Source organism: Sciurus carolinensis, chromosome 1 (genome assembly GCF_902686445.1).
Source record: "Sciurus carolinensis chromosome 1, mSciCar1.2, whole genome shotgun sequence".
NCBI classification, from domain to species: domain Eukaryota; kingdom Metazoa; phylum Chordata; class Mammalia; order Rodentia; family Sciuridae; genus Sciurus; species Sciurus carolinensis.
Window position 1 is genome coordinate 190,045,049 of NC_062213.1, and position 15,228 is coordinate 190,060,276.

A 15,228-nucleotide genomic window follows, 5' to 3' on the forward strand; every position below is an offset into this window, starting at 1 on the left:
TTTACACGGAAAGGAGACTTAGATGATGCCTAGGTGCCTTGTCCGGGATCATATTGCCGGCTGGTGGCTGAATCTGGACAGACATGCACCAGCTTTAGCTATCCATGCCCTCTAAGGGCTCAGAAACCTAGGTCCCCTCCCTGTCGCAGAGGGACCCTCCATATTTGGGATTCAGTCACTGGCAAATTGAAAACAGTGAGCCTACGGTTCCCCTTACAAATACCAGCCTATTCACCTTGGCCTTCCCTCGGTTTCCGTCAGATGGGAGGTGTCTGTGGTGGGAGGAGGCTGGGTCTGGAGGGCCAGAAGCCCGCTCTGAAACCAGACGGGAAGGGTGGTAGCCGACCTGGGCTGGCAAGGACCTAGGAAGCATGTGGCCAGCGTGAGGAGGAGGCTGCAGACGGAGCTGCACTGACTGGAGGAGAAGGAGGAGACTCATCCCGTCCCTGTGTTCTCCAAGGGCTTACAGGTGCCTTCCGCTGAGTGATGGGGAGTGGGCGAGACAGCTCGGCTCCAGGGAAGCAACTCGGCAGAGCCTCCGAGGAGAGGGAGGAGCCAGTGGGGGAGCTGGGTCCACTGAAGACGTGGGAGAGGACTCCAAGGGATCAAGTGAGGGGGAGGTGCTCAGGGACTGAGTAGTGGAGGTTCCTGAGGGGAAGGGCGGGGCTTGGGAATGACTCAGTGACCCGAAGAGCGCTCACTGAGGGCAAGAAGAGTCCTTGAGGGCAGGCTAGGGATCTGCAGAAGAGCCTGACATTTAGTGGGTGCAAAGGTGCCGAAGGAGTCTCACAGCGGGGGAAGGGAGGTTCAGGGCCATAAGTAATCTGGGAACCAGAGGGGCTCAGTGAGGATGAGGGAGGCTCAGGAGTTACCGGGTTGCCCCCAGCAAGGATGAAGCTCCTTCAAATGGTGACATCCCTTTGAAGAGTCTCCTTTGCATCATCAACCCTGTGTCTTTCTCAGCGCAGAAGCCCCCCCCCCCCAACCTCCATCAGGGAGGGGACATTGACAGGTGTCTTGCCTGAATCAATCAGGTCACTGCTCTTAGGGGATAAATCAGGGGAAGTAAGATCAGAATTTTCCTGCCATTGAGATCTAGATCTAGAGAACTAGTTAGATCTGGGTACAAAACCCTCACACACTGTCCTTCCAGGTACCCTCGGACACGAATGTCTTTGGGAGTAGAGGCTCAATAAATATTTACTGGGGGCTGGGGGAATCTCAGTGGCAAAGTGTGTGCTCAGCATGCACAAGGTCCTGGGTTCAATCCCCAGCACCACATGAATAAATAAGTAGTTACTGAATAGATGTTGTCTAGATTAGCAGCCTTTCTTCCTAATGAAAACCCAAAGTCCCCCAAAATTGCCTCTCACCTCCCTATTATTGTCCAACAACCAATCCCAGTTCCTATTCTCTATGGCATTTCCCACAATATATGTATTTGTTTATTGTTTAGTTTTGTGGGTTTTTTCTTGGGGGGGGGGGTGCGTACCAGGGTTTAAACCTAGGGATGCTTAACCACTGAGCCACATCCCAGCCCTTTGTATTTTTGAGACAGGGTCTTGATTCGTTGCTGAGGCTGGCTTTGAACTTGAGATCCTCCTACCTCAGTCTCCCGAGCTGCTGGGATTACAGGTGTGTGCCACCACACCTGGCTTATTATTTAGTTTTAAATAGTCTCCCCGCTAGAACCCCCTGGCTCTCAATAGAGGGCATTCAATACACTTTTTTCCCCCAGGGCTAGGGATGAAACCCTGGGTCTTGTGCATCCTAGGAAAGAGCTCTACCACTGAGTTGCACTCCCAATCCAATAAAAATGTGTTTGAATTTTGAAATAATGCAAGGGTAGAGCTTGCTGAGAATGGAGAAGTCCCTTTCTCCATCCATCCATTTATTCATTCTTTCACTCATTCGACAACTCGTTCATTACCTTCCCTGTGGGCTACCTGCCGAGTGGCCCAGCACTGATCAGATGGGCCCTGTCTTTGTGAGTCCAGCAGGCACACACAGGTGACTGCAGGTGGGTGAGGTTTCTGCTGGATGGGGAAAGCACAAAGCTGAGGGAACACAGAGCGGCACTAAGGCCAGCTGGGTGGGGAGAGAACACAGAGGTCTTTCTCAGGATGTGGTATTTAAACGGAGACCTGAAGGATAAATCAAAGAGTGATGCAGAGATGGCGGGGAAACAGGGAGGGAGACTCAGGATGCACACAACATGTGCAAAGGACCAGGGTCATGAGAGAGATCTGGCATCTGATGGTTTTCTTGCCATCTGCCTTAACTGACCTGAGCTCTACACTCCCAGGTGTGGACAGAGGCCACAGCCAACCACCTACCTGTTAGTGCCGTCTACCTGGAAAGCACATTTAGAATGAGGGAGTGCATTTTTAAACTATGATGATTATTATATTTTTCTGATCTTTATAAAAGGTATCCATTCTTTACATGGAAAATATTAAAAATAAATAAATAAATAAATTTTAAAAATCGAGAGAGGAAAGGGACCTGAAATAAGAGACTTGTGTTTGGATCAAATCAAGGACTTTTGTCCTTTCCTAGCTGTGCATCCCCAAGAAAGGCACTTTTCTTCCCTGAACTTCACAGGCCTCATCTGAGAAATGGAACTGCTATTGCCTTTGGCATAGACAAGGACATCGACAGATTAAAGGCTTTGCCCAATATCTCACAAGGTGGTCGTGTCTGCTGACTCCAAACCTGTGCTCTGAGTCTGAGGCTCTGGAATAGAAGAGGTAGCCCAGGCCAGACGCCCAAGGCCTGTCCAGCATGTACCCAGTCCCTCCCAGAGGACAGCCAGGGGCAAGAGAGGTTTACAGAGGGGTTGACCAGTGTGGCTGTGGCCCCAGCCAGGTCCTCTCCATAGCTGAGAGTGGAGTGGGCAGGGTTCAAGGCCTGAGGAATCCACTCCCATGCCAGCCCAGAAGATTCGAGGCCTCGGCTGAGATCCAACCCCTCCCTTTCAGTATCTTCCTGGCAACCTGGCCTGGCATCCTCTACGATGCGATCTCAGTTTAATTATTTAGCAGATGCTGACAAAGATAGCATCTCTGAAAATAACCCAGCCAGGTCCCAGCCTCCATCTCCCCTTCCCCCAGCCAATGACCCTGCCTTCCCTGCAAAGTCTCTAGTTACCCTGCACACCTGTCACCCTTCCCTGCCAGTGGACACCTGAGGGGACACCTCCACATCCTTCCTCCTCTTGTCCTTCTCCATCTCCTCTTCACTTCCTCTTTTTCTCCATTCTTCTACTTTTAAATCAATTAAGGCTTAAAGGAGTCTTGTCATAGATGCCAGTAGACTTGGGTTTCATTCACTGAGCATGAGCAGGTCCCTTCTCTCCCAGCCTCTGTGCCTGCATTCGTAATAAGAGACCTCTAGATTCCTAAATGTCGTGGGTGTGTTGGGGAGCGAGTTGCTTGGACAGGAGACTGGATGTCTCCCCAGGAAGGCACAAGTGCAGGTCTCAGCCAACAGCGCTCCAAGCTAGCCTGCCCCATGCAGAGAGCTCAGGCTTTCTTTGTTTTTAATCTCTCCTGTGATGAAAATTTCGCCCTAGTTTTTATTCTGGGAATAAAAGGCTGTGACTTGTGTTCACAATGGAGGTAGCAGGTACCATGTGCTTTTGAGGCTTTATCTCACTTCTGACAAGTAGAAATTATGCTCTTTCCCCCTCCAAGTCTTACTCAGATTACCCCACCTTTAGGGTCTCCGGTTTCTTGTGTTTGTTTACTTGAAGAAAAGCAACTTTATTAGGAAGACAAAAATTATTGTATGCTAACTTGAGCAACTAGGTTGTATAACAAAGTATCTGAGCTGGGCGCGGTGGCACACGCCTATAATCACAGCAGCTCAGGAGGCTGAAACAGCAGGATCGCAAGTTCAAAGTCAGCCTCAGCAAAAGCAAAGTGCTAAGCAACTCAGTGAGACCCTGTCTAAATAAAATTCGGCTGGGGATGTGGCTCAGTGGTCGAGTACTGCTCAGTTCAATTCCTGGAACCAAAAAGAAGAGGAGAGAGAGAGAGAGAGAGAATCCGATAGCCTCCAAGACTTGGATCTTTTTTTTTTTTTTTTTTTTTTTTGCAGTGTTGGGGATCGAACCCAGGGCCTTGTGCTTGCAAGGCAAGTATTCTACCGACTGAGCTATCTCCCCAGCCCTCGTTGTTTTTTTTTTTTTTTTTTTTTTTTAATTTTGAATAGAGTCTTGCAAAGTTGCCCAGGCTGACCTCCAATTTCTGATTCTCCTACCTCAGCCTCCAGAGTTACTGGGATTATAGACATGCACCACCATTGCCTGACTTAGATTCCATCTATATGCGCCTTCTTTTTTCCTCAGACCTCTAACTTCAGTCTGGAGCTGAGCAAAGACCTGGCTTACTTTCCTTCAAATCATTCCTGGGCTCCAGACAAGAGATGGATCTTTGAATCAATAAGTAGGTTACTGGCAATAGTGACCCTTAATGCTGGAGAATTTTCAGTGGTATATAGGAATAAGCTGCTTCTGAATCAGAAAATCACTTAATTAGCAAAGGATCCAAAACAGCTAAAACTATTCTAGATATCATTGTTACTGGGCAGACCAAGAAAAACTAAGCAAATGCTGTAGACATTTTCTGAACCTCAGTGTGGAATGTGCTCCCAGTTATCCCAGTGGGTTCACTGATACTAGCTCAGGGACTAGCACAGGGGTAAGACAGGAAGGATGTTTGCTCCTCGTTGTTACTTGTTTTTGTCATTGTTGTTGTTTGTTTGTTTCCAGTGCTGGAGATGGAACCCAGTGCATGCTGGGCAAGCACTCCACCACTGAGTTACATTCCCAACCAAGGTCTCAGTTTTCACATCTTTAAAATAGCCAGGTGTTTAAAGGGCAAGTAGGACTATAGGGCTGAGATTATGTGTTTTCATGCTTTCATTCTACAATCCAATTAAGCACTACTATAAATACTACAGTGACACAGCCACACCAATGTTTATAGAAGTTCAATTCACAATAACTAGATTGTGGAGCCAACCTAGATGCCCTTCAATAAGTGTATGGATAAGGAAACTGTGGTATATAAACACAATGGAATATTATTCAGTCATGAAGAAGAATAAAATTATGACATTTGCAGGTAAATGGATGGAGTCGGAGAATAACACGCTAAGTGAAATAAACCACTCCCAATCCCAAATAATCAAAGGCTAAATGTGTTCTCTGATAAGTGGGTGCTGATACATAACAGGGGAGGTGTTGGGAGGGGAGTAAAAGAAGAGTGGAGGAACATTGGATTGTGTAGAGGGAAATGAAGGGAGGGGAGGGGGCAGGGGGAAGGAAAGATGGTGGAATGAGACAAACACCATTACCTTATGTACATGTATGATTACACAAATGGTGTGACTCTACATCATGTACAACCAGAGAAGTGAAAAGTTGTACTCCATTTGTGTGTAAGGAATCAAGATTCATTCTGCTGTCATGTATAACTAAATAGAACAAACAATAAAAGAAAGAAATCAAAATAATTAAATCCCAAGAGATGTGCCATGAAAGAATAACAAAGTATCTGGTAATATCTACTTAGTGCCAGGTACCAATACTATGAGGGGTTATTTATAGCCTATTTTACAGATGAGGAAACTGGGGCGTGGTCAAGAAGTGGTGGAACTATGCCCAGAGTTCACTGTCCAGGGAATCTGCCTCTGAGTGCTTCCCTAGAAATCACCAACAAGGAAGAAACTCGTGACAGGATAGAAAAGGGGGTTCGGGGAGAGCTTTCTTACCATGTGACATTTAAGCTGAGACCTGAAAGATGAACAGGAGTCAGAAATGTGGAATTGGGGAGAGAGGTTTCTTTACAGAAAAAAAAAAAAAATAATAGTGCAAAGGCCCTGAGACAGAAATATCAGTGTGTTCAGTGACTGGTAAGCCAACAGGAAAATGGGGAGGGCTAAGCTCAGAGATGCAGCCCGGTCCTGCAGGCCAGGGAGAGGATTTCAGATTTTACTCTGTGCAGGGGGCGTCTTTGAAGGGTTTATGTTGGGGATCAACATGATCTGATTTGTTTCTAAATGATCATGCTGTTTGATGTGCAGAGAGTGCAGAGAATGGACTGAAAGGGAATAGGAGGGAAATGATGGGGAGCAGTCAGGAGATTATTGCAATAATCCATCCGAAAGAGGATGCTCCCGAGGACTGGCTAGGGGTGGGAGGGGATGGATTTGAGTTTTATTTGGATGAACGAGGAGACCTGTGGGTGGATTAGTGTCAGGGTGAGGGACTGCCCTCTGAGTTTGTGGATGCAGCAGCAGGATGGCTTACGATGCCCTTGATTGAGGGAAGGGGGAATAGATTTGGTGGAAAAATCAAGGTCAAGATTTTTTTCCCCTTTGTGATAATTACTTTATTCCAAAAAAAAGAACAAAAGGGTTTACAGTAATGGCCCATTATATGTTCTTCCTTTGTGAGGAGTGGGTGCTGGGGATGGAACCCAGGGCCTCATTTGCGCTAAGCACATGCTCTACCCTTGAACTACACCCAGTCCCATCTTCCTTTCTTAAAAAACCTAACTAAGAAATACCTAGTAGGAGGCGAAGATTCAGCCTCAAAGGTAGAAATGGGATTGGGAATAACTGGTATTAACATGGCATCCAGATGAGATCATTTGAGTTACTGTGCACTGAAAAATGAATGCTGCCAGGTGCAATGTGGCACGCCTGTGATCCAGAGACTTGGGAGGCTGAGGCAGGAGGATAGCAAATTTGAGGCCAGCCTCAGCCCTAAGCAACATAGAAAGACCCTGTTTTGAAATAAAAAATAAAAAGGACTGGGGATGTGGCTCAGGGCTTAGGCACCCTTGGATTCCATCCCTGATACAAAAAAAAAAAAAAAAAAAAAAACTGAATATAGACATAAAATCATGCTCATTATGAATCAGTCTGACGTGGAAAGGCAAAACTGAACAACAACAAAAACAGTATGAAGAGGAAAATGTGTGTGTGTGTGTGTGTGTGTGTGTTTCTGGTAAAGATATACACAGGGGATAGATAAACATTTGGAAAAAACTTTGTTTTGGTCATCCAGGTTGGATATCCATGAGAAGCAGGCAGGTGTTTAGATGTTTCTGGAAGTCAGTAGTAGAGAGTCTGGGCTGGAGATTTAAATTCAGTGAGTCAACAATGTTTAGATGGCACTTTTTTTACTCAGGATTGAACCCAGGGTGCTTGTCCACTAAGCTACATCCCCAGTCCTTTGTATTTTTTATTTTGAGACAGGATCTTGCTAAGTTTGCTGAGGCTGTTCTCAAACTTGCAATTCTCTTGCTCCAACCTCCAGAGTCACTGGGATGACAAGCATGCACCACCACACCCAGCTCTAGATGGTACTTAATAAACCATAGGACAGGATGAGTGACCTTGGGAGAAAGTGTAGTAAGGGCAGGAACAAGCAAAAAGTCTGAGCAGGAGGGGGCGACAAAGGAGGACACAGAAAAGTCACTAAGAGCACGTTTGTATTGCCCACAGGAGTGACCTAGCGGAGAGGGAACCATCGATGCCCGGTACAAAATACCCTCAGGTGGAAGACTGCTTTGCTCTGGTTTTTTTGTTGTTGTTGTTGTCATTGTTGGGGTTTTTTGTTTTGTTTTGTTTTTTTCTTTTTTTTTTTTTAACTTTTATTTATTTTCATTAACTTTTTTTGACAGTGATAATTTTTTTTTAGAAATTCTTTTCATACATGTATATAGGGTGATAATGTCTGTCTCACAGTGTACCATCCTTTCCCTCCCCAACCACCCCCCACTATGGATCAGCATCCACTTATCAGAGAAAACATGGAACCTTCAGTTCTTTGGGACTGGCTTATTTCACATAGCATGATAGCCTCTAGTTCCATCCATTACCTGCAAATGCCATAATTTCATTCTTCTTTATGGCTGAGTAGTATTCCATTGTGTATATATACTACATTTTCTTTATCCATTTCTCTGTTGAAGGGCATCTAGGTTGGTTCCATAGTTTCACTATTGTGAATTGACCAGCTATAAACATGAATGTGGTTGCATCGCTATATGTTGTTGACTTTAAGTCCTTTGAGTATAAACCGAGGAGTGGTGGTCCATTCCAAGTTTTCTGAGGAATCTCCATCTGCTTTCCAGAGTGGTTGCACCAATCTGCAGTCCCACCGACAATGTACGAGTGTGCCTTTCCCCCCACATCCTCACCAACACTTATTATTGCTCGTGTTCTTGATCATGGCCATTCTGACTGGAGTGAGATGAAATCTTAGAGCAGCTTTGATTTGCATTTCTCTAATTGCAAGAGATGATTTGTTGTTGTTGTTGTTGTTGTTTGAGACAGGGTCTTGCTCAATTGACCAGGCTGGGCTGGAACTCAAGATCCTCCTGCCTCAGCCTCCTGAGTAACTGAGAGAAACTGGGATTACAGGCATAGGTCACCATGCCTGGCAGGGGAGATTCTTAAGAAAGAAAGAGTGCCTGGCTCTCTAACAAGTTCATTCTTGCCACAACCTTTATTAAGCACCTACTGGGTGCCAAGTGCTGGGAATAGGAGAGTGATCAAGAAAGACAAAGTCCTCTCAATTCAGAGGAAGAGAGGAAAGCCATAGTTTCTACCAATGAAACAAGAATCTTGTTTGCTATGAAGGAAGGAAACAGTGTGCCGGGTGCGGTGGTGCACACCTATAATCCCAGCCATTTGGGAGGCTGAGGCAGAGGATTGCAAGTTCAAGGCCAGCCTCCGCAATTCAGCGAGGCCCTAAACTATTTAGTGAGACAATGTCTCAAAATAAAAAATAAAAAGGGCTGGAGATGTGGCTCAGTGATTCATCCCTGGGTTCAATTCCTGGTACCAAAGAAAAGAGCTCGCGGTGAAGCAGGAACAACAAGGACACCTGCACTGGACAGAGAAGTCAGCCATGGGGGGGGTCTGGGTTCTCATATTCCCATCACCCATGCGTCTCACTTTTGATAACAGCATCTTTGAACTTTGGGGGGAACCACCTCTCCTACATATGCAGTGCATATTTTGTGGGGTCGACCCCAGCCCTATCAATGGAACGACACTAGCATATTTACTGGAACTAAGGGGAAAGGGAAGCTCTCCTTGTTGTTGGCTGAACAGATTGTAAACCTCTGGCTGCAGGTACTACCTTCCTGCCACAGGGGAAGCGAGTACCTGAGGATTAGCCTACCTGATAGGAGAGCCCAGAAACCAAGAGAGATCCGAGGAGTGGTCACATTTATGGAGCACCTGATGCCAGCTGTACCTGAAGGTAGTTCTATCTTTGGATTTTTCAGTTAGGTTAACCAAGAAAATGTCACTTACAATTGAACAGATCCCCACTGATGGAGAAGACTGGAAGGATGCCAAGGAACCAGGCTGGAAGTGCCGGGAGGAGCAATCCTGGTGGGAGGAAGAGGAAGTACAAAGACTCAGCGGAAGAGCAAGAGTTTGAAGCACTTGGGGAACGCGAAGGCGGCAAGCGAAGCAGGAACAAGTGGAACTGTGGCGGAGAAACGAGATGGGACCGAGCGGAGGAAGAGAGTGTCGGCCCATTTCCACAGATTGGCAGAAGAGGGAGGGGAAATCCCGTGTAGCACTTTCAAAAGTAATGGCTCATTTAGAAAATTTCCTTTTGCAAGGTTTTGATGCACTGACTAAAAAGTAAGAGGAATACGGGCTCAGAGCATGGCTCCGGGTAGCTTAGCTGCACCTGCAAAGCCCTGGGTTCCAAACCCAGCACCGCAGAGAGCGAACAGAATGTGCCCGGACATCACACTAAACAGGAACGTGAGGGCACACACCGGTGACCCCAGAGACTCGGGAGGCTGAGGCAGGAGGATCCCAGGTTTGAGGTCAGTCTCAGGAACTTAGGGAGACCCTGAGTCAAAATAAAAAATAAAAAGGGCTGGGGGTGTAACTCAGTGGTAAAGCGCCCCCGGTTCAGTCCCCAGTGATCGGGGCTGCGAATAAATCTTGGGTTTGTCTGAGGCATCTCAAGGCAGGGGGTTGCTTTCCTGAGAACTCTTGTGACATTCCACCGATTGGACACTGCTCCGATGATGCTGACACCCTGCCCCTCGGCTCAGACAGCCCTAGCTTCCAACACAGCAGCCCTGAAGTAGACCAGGCGGCGCAACCTGCTGAGCCCAGCCGGTTGTCTTTGCCACCTTCTTCCTGTCTTCCTCAGGAAGTCCTTCTCTGCATCCCACTGGCCTGCCTGCCCATCAAACAAGCATTTGTTAGATCCAGGCTGCCTCAGAGTGGGTCACCCCACGTGCCCCTGCGGTTCACTGATTTCCATGCCTTGTCTTTATTTCTTAAAGATCTCATGCCTTTAATATTTCTAACCTGATTCACCACCCTAGTTCAGGGAAACTGAGTAAACATCACTCAAACAAACAAACAAGTAATGGGTACCTGGATATTCATTCTATTTTTGCAATTTAACTGATGTCTGTGCTTCTATATAGACATGTTTGTATGTTATTTGTATGTATAGATAAATGTTTACATATACATATATACAGTCTTCTACAGGTATGAGATTTCAAAATAAAGGTTCTAAAATGAGGCCGGGGCTACAGCTCAATGGTAGAGCACTTGCATGGCATCTGCAAGGGTTTGGATTCCATCCCCGGCACTGCAAAAAAAAAAAAAAAAAAAATCTAAGATTAAGTGTTGTAAGGACCCGTCATGTGGGGCTGTGTAGACCAAGGCCCGCTGCAGATACGCTGGTAGATGTACAAATAAACCCTGAGTCATTTACTGACATCAGGTCGCCCCTGCCACATGGCTGAGGATCCAGCTTTGGCTGGCTGCTGTCCCTCACCTCCACCAGGGTGGCTGGCGGAGATTCTGGGATCCTCCCTAGGCTTTCTGACAGGACCTAAAACCCCCAGGCCTAGAGGGACTGCTGGTTTGCTCCCAGTTGCTTGGTTATAGGATGCTAAGGGATATGGGCTCTACTGAGGGACAGATCCTCAGACCCAGGGTATGGCCCTGGGAGAGAGGACTGCATGGGGCTCCTAGGCACCACAATGGAAGGTTCCATCTCCAGCCTCTTAGGTGGGGTTGGCCGTTCAGGTTCCTAGTTCTGGGGAGTGCATAGATATAGCCCCTGTGTTCAAGGAGCCAAGCGAAGTCGAGAAGACTGGAACCTACATGGGGTGACTCCCAGGGCACCAAAGACTTCATGCCCCAAGTGTTGTGGGCCAAACTCTGTGTGCCTTGACCAGACAACTCCGTTTTACCTTGAGACTCCATTTCATATAAGAAATGCTTCTCCCATGAGAAAACCCGCCTCTGCCACCTGCTAAGCACATGCATGTCCCTTGAAAAATGTTTCTGTTGGTCTTATACAATGGATTATTAAGAAATACACTAGGACCATGTTCCCCGTTTGTTCCCATTTTTCTCGGGCAGCACACTGTACCCTGCACTGGGTCATTCTGACCCACTTCCTACGTTGCTATGGTTTTGACGTACTGGTAGCTTACGGCTTTGAGCTATAAAAGAGATACCCTACCTTTTGCAAGGGCTGGAAGGTTCAGAGGCGACTTGCTGCCTTTCCAACCTACTGACACAAGCCCTGCTTCAAGACTCACCTGGTGACTCGTTTTGAATGTGCCACAAACAAGCATGGTGGACAGTGAGTGGACCAGTCTTCAACCTGATGGAGTCAGGTGATTGGAGTTGCCTGGTGACCAGACTAAGGGCTGTGTTTCATGCCTGGCTCTATAACACCTCTGAGCTGCAGCCCAGCTGGGTGGGTTATGAGCAGAGAAAGCCCAACAATAATGCAGACTGGATTTCCCACCAGTCAGATGGCATGAGGGCTCTGGGTGGGTCATGATATAGAAATAGCCCGTTTCTTGCCTAAGTGCACATTAGTATCCGTCTATCCCTGCTTCTGCCTTGTGCCTCTGTTTTGCCTCTTTCTGAATCTCTAGGTCTCTGTCTCCACCTCCCTCGGCAAGTCTTTCTAGGATCCTGTCTGTCCCTCCCCAGGGACCCTCCTCCAGCCCCTCGACCTCAGCCCGCTGTAGAGTGCTGTAGAGTGCTCCGATTCCAAAGACTATCAGATGCCACTTCCTCTCCTTCTCTCCTTCCATCCCCCCTCCCATATCTGAGGCCAGAATACCGCAGCTGCCCCTCACCCGCCCCCAGACCAGTGGAGGGGAGGGAACCGCAGGGCTGGGGTGGGTGTTGGATGTGGGGCTGCCTCTCCTTCTGCAGGAAGCCAGAGTATTATTGAACTCCTGTGCTGGCGGGTATCCTGGGGAACAGCCTAGAAGAGTGGGACGAGCTCAAGGTTATTCAGACAGAGGCTGAGCTGGACCAGGTCTAAGCTCCCAACCTCCCTACTGACTTGAGCGCCCATAACTCTGGCAACGAACCTCCTTCCCCGCACGGGAACCTTACCCAGACCTAGCCAGAGATACTGCAAGTTCTCCCTGGTCCTGTCCTGTGACCTCTGACCTCCACCAGCTTCCCCTCTCTGGCCCCTGTGCTAAGGGCTTGGTCTCCAGGTGGCACTGCTGGGAGGTGGTGGAAACATTAAGAGGCGAGGCCTAGCGGGACGTCTCCAGGTCTTGAGGGCACAACCTCAAAGGGGTTACTGGGACTTCAGTCCATCCCTCCTCCCTGTCCCCAGTCTCACAAAAGGGACTTGTGTCTGCTGTTATTGGCTCTTCCAAGCCCACTGCCCTCCTCAGGGTCCAAATCAGGGGGTCCTGGGCAGAACATGCCCATCCAGCAAACTCTTTTATGCCCCATCTCATTTCGTCCACCTCCTAGGCCGCACACCCAGGGATATACTAAACCTTACTCAGGTGGCCTCCAGTGAGCCAGGCCTCTAGGTTTCTGTGCCCGTGTGTGGTCCCTTGCCTTGTTGGCTCAGGTCTTGGCTGTTGCTTTGGCCAACAGGACATTCAGAAAGCGTGAAGCAAGCAGAGGCTCAATAAGCATTTGCACTCTGGGATTTGTCTTCTTGGAAGAAGCTGAGGAGCTGAAAAGGAGGAGGTGACCCAGACTTCTGAACGGTGAGAGGCTGAGGAGGAGGAGAAGCCCTCCCGAAGCATCCAGGCCCAGTCAAGCTCCTGACTGAATGAGGCCTGTGAGGGATCCCAGGTGAAACCAGTAGGACTACCCACCGAGCCCAGGGTGAAGCACAGAATTGTTAGAAATAATACATCATGATTGTTTTAACCCAGTAAGTTTGGGGGTAGTTTAGTTCTCAGCAATAGGAAACTGAGATGAGATAACCCAGTCCTCTCTTCACACCCTGGCTTTCCACATCTAGTCCTGTGGGATCTGCTTCCAGAATATGTTGCAGATATGACCACTTCCCACCCTGTCCTGGACACTGTTATCTCTTGCCTGGATGACAGCAAAAGTCTCCTTACTGGACTCCCTGATTCTAGCCTCACCCCCTTTCAGTCACCACACAGTGGCCAGGGTACAACTTTCAAGGTGCTTTTTTTGCAGGGTTGGGTACCAGGGATTCAGCTCAGAGGTACTTAACCACTGATCCACATCCCTAGCCCTTTTTTGTATTTTATTTAGAGACAGTTTCTTAGACCTTGCTAAATTGCCGAGGTTGGCTTCGAACTCATGATCCTCCTGCCTCAGCCTCCTGAGCTGCTGCGGAGGTTTTGATTAGATTAATCCACTGCTCTACTCAAGACCCTTATCAGACTGGGGTTGTGGCTCAGTGGAAGAGCGCTTGCCTAGCTGGGTTCGATCCTCAGCACCACATAAAAATAAAATAAGGGTGTTGTGTCCACCTACAACTAAAACAAAAAAAATTTTTTTTTTTTTTTTAAAAGACCCTTATCACTAAGGTCAGAAGCCCAACTCCAGGGTCTTTGGAGCCCTGAGGGGTGCACTGCCCACTGGTCTCTCCATCCCCATTGCCAGTCTCCTCGCCTTGCTCACTATACTCCAGCAGCACTACTGGTTCCCTTTCTGTTTCCTAAACATGTCAAGCTTATTCCCTACCTCAGGGCCTTTGCACTAGCTGTTTAACTCTGCCTGGAAGACTATTCCTCTCAGTTTTTTCCATCTGAGTCTTTTAGTTTTCAGCTTAAATGTCTCCTCTCAAGAAGATTATTTACAGAAGAGGAAACTGAGTTCACAGAAGTGAGATCATTTCCCAAGATTGCAGAGTTAGGAAGAAGCTGGGCCAAAATTCCATCCTAGATCAATTTTGCCCCCACGCCAGGGCTCTTTCTGCCACATCAGAGGTTTGGGAGGTGGAGGTGGTGGTCGTGGGTTCCTGAGGAAAAGAGCCCATGACCACTCCTTCCACAAAGCTCCCAGCTGTAGCCTTTGAGTCCTTCCCCGGGCTGGGCATGGGGGCTCAGGGAAGGATGAGGCCAGTCCTTCCCACCCCGGGGAGCTCCCATCTAGAGACTGAAAGCAGCAGAGGAGATCAAGGTCATGCAGAGGTCGACAGCCTTCTGAATCAGCTCAGGGGAACAGCTGTCCAGCTGGGAGCCATCCAGAAAGATTTCAGAGGAAGAATGTGAAATTGGTTGGGGTGGGCAGAAAGCGAGGTGGGCGTTCAGGGGCCAGTTTCCGATACCCCCGCAAGTAGCCAGAATGCTCAGGCTGGGGGTGGAGCTCAGCGGGAGAGCGCTTGCCCAGGAGACTTGGCGGAAGCCATTTGGATCCATGCCACTGTGTGGGAGCGAGGGAAGAGGACAATGGGGTCAGAGCATGAGCAAGAGGAGGGCCAAGGCCCACCTTCACTGGGTCCCATTCCTTGTTCACTAGGTGACCTCAGCTAAGTCTGTTCCCCTCCTTGGCCACACTTGTTTTTCAGTAATTGAGGGGGTGGGAGGAATGTTCTTTCAAAACAATGACTGTGGGAAATAGTTCTAGGAGGGTTTGGAACGAAATTCAGAATCAAAGAAGCAGCCCTGCCTCCACTTGGTGCATGAAGGTTCCCCAGCCTGCAGCTCCCTCCAGGCCCAGCAGCTGGGTGCAGCACAAACTAAAGCCAGGGAGCCCCCAGTTTCAAGTGGACCTGGGGCTTCCCACCCAACAGTGCGACCAAGAATTCCAGAGGCTTCCACAGCCCAGTTCCTCAGAATTACAGAGTTCTCCCTGTACCTCTGTCCACTGCACCCACCCAGCACGGAGCCCAGCTCAGTGGCCCTCAACTCCCACAGTCACTGCCAGACTCCCCTGGTTCTCTCTAGCCTTCAG